General features: G+C 47.7%; 1 pseudogene; it reads left to right on the top strand.

The window, feature by feature from the left end:
• Nucleotides 1-1,099: 1,099 nt before the first annotated feature.
• On the top strand, nt 1,100-1,276 carry LOC119979202 (annotated as a pseudogene).
• The last annotated feature ends 1,022 nt before the right edge of the window (nt 1,277-2,298 follow it).

Raw genomic sequence — 2,298 nt, 5'->3', positions numbered from 1 at the left:
CCTCATCCTGATGGCCACCTTTGTGTGCAACTGCATCAAGCTGTGCGTAGACCCCGGGTATGCAAACACCAAGTGTCACTACATACTGAGGTTCTACCTGTCCCCGGTGTTACGAAGGATGGGCCTGGCTTCATTGCCGCGGAACGCTCCAAGTAGTTGGACCGTACCGTACCACCTATCCTTCGTGGAAAATTTTTTGAAGGAAAACACCTTTGACCACAAGGCAATGAAGCAGTGGTCAGCACGTAATGTCCTCGAGACCCTCAGAGAAAAGGAGACTGTGGAGGATGTTGGACGGTTCCCTGAGCAGACTGTCAGAGCCATCTGGCAGAATGCCTCATCACCAGAACTTTCAAACAAGCACCAAGACCTCGCTTGGCTGGTGGTGAGAAGGGCCCTCCCTGTCAGATCCTTCATGCACACCCGAAGGCTCAGCATCAATGCACGCTGCCCTCGGAGTGGTTGTGGGGGAAATGAAACAGTCACACACCTCCTTGTGGAATGTGCCTTTGCAATGAAGGTCTGGAGTGGGATGCAGTGGTATCTGTCAAGGTTCATCCCGAGCAGCTCTGTGACACAGGACTCTGTGCTCTATGGACTGTTTCCGGGGACCCACACCGAGACAGATATCAACTGCTGCTGGAAGGTCATCAACTCGGTGAAAGACGCTCTTTGGTCTGCCCGAAACTTGCTGATCTTCCAGTGCAAAGAACTGTCCTCGACCGAGTGTTGCAGACTGGCACATTCCAAGGTCCAGGACTACGTGCTGAGGGACGCACTCAAGCTTGGGGCAGCTGCCGCCAAGGCGCAATGGGGGAAGACCACAGTGTAAGGTCTGACCAGCAAATGTACACCGAGGGGTTGGTAACAGTGTAAAACCCCTCGGTCCGGAGTTCTTTTTTTCCATTACCAGAATGTATGTATGAAAGTAACAAAGTAATGTAAATATTGAAAAAAAGAACTGTAACTTATAGTAGGATACGTGTGCAACGTTATCCCAATGGAATTGACAACAAATGAATGTAACTGAGACGGAAATGTACAGTCAAGGCATTTTGAAATGTTCTGTAAAGATTATGAATTATTTTATGAATAAAGTATATTTTTTGAAAAAAAAAAAAAATCTGTTCTTATCAGTTTAATATCTAATACGTCCCTTATCTGGGGACCATATATTAAATTGATTTTTGGAGCAGGGAGATGGAATAGGGGCTTGCTCCGTCCACTCCACGCATCAACCTGGTATTGCAGTATCTCCAGGAATGGTGCACACCACCCCTTCTTGGGGAATTTAGAAGTCAAAAAACAGTTCAAACACATACAAATACACACTTTATCTCACTCAATCACTAAACTACTTTGGGGAGACAATTCCCAACCATCAAACTGCTCTACATAAACATCTATAGCACAGTCTATCGCTTATCGGCCTTTTGGCTAAGATCAAGTGTAGAGCACTTGATCGGGGGAAGCTAAGGATTTCTATCTTGATGTCGATCGTGCATTGGAGAGACTGAAGAAACGTTTGAGCTCGGCTGCTATTGGTGGATCTTCATGCTGGCACAGTCTATCGATCTTGATGTCGATCGTGGATTGGAGAGACTGAAGACTGAAGAGACGTTTAAGCTCCGCTGCTATTGGTGGATCTTCATGCTGGCCTAAACCTTTGGTTTGGGCCTAACGCCGGTACAGTCAAGAGCCAACGTCGGAGCTATGACCACTGCTGCATCCCGACCACCAGGCTGGGGAGTGCGAAACACTGTCCGAGTCACAGTCAGGAAGTCGGAAGGGAAGTCGCCTGTGGATCGAATCTTCTTCGTGAAGCGGGTACTGATCGACTGCTGCGGGTTTCAAGCAGCAGATATCTTTGCCTTGCAAGAGTTCCCCAACAACGGCTACTTTGATGTCACCTTCAAGAATGTAGCCAATTGCATCAAGTTCTTGGATGTGTTTAAAGGAAAAGGCAACCAGAGCCCCCTGTCTATCCTGACTGCGGAGCCTCTGTTCACGCTACCATCGCAGAGAAACCGGGTTGTTACGCTGCACATGTACAACCCCCACGTCCCCGTGTCTGATGTACTTGTGTCTGGTGACTGAACAGGTAGACGAGGGTAGAGCAGTTGATGTGGTGTATATGGATTTCAGTAAAGCGTTTGATAAGGTTCCCCACGGTCGGCTATTGCAGAAAATACGGAGGCTGGGGATTGAGGGTGATTTAGAGATGTGTATCAGAAATTGGCTAGTTGAAAGAAGACAGAGTGGTAGTTGATGGGAAATGTTCAGAATGGAGTTCAGTTA

Source organism: Scyliorhinus canicula, chromosome 15, assembly GCF_902713615.1.
Source record: "Scyliorhinus canicula chromosome 15, sScyCan1.1, whole genome shotgun sequence".
Lineage (NCBI taxonomy): Eukaryota > Metazoa > Chordata > Chondrichthyes > Carcharhiniformes > Scyliorhinidae > Scyliorhinus > Scyliorhinus canicula.
Note: the sequence above shows the minus strand (reverse complement) of the source record. Positions and strands in the feature narration are given on the sequence as shown.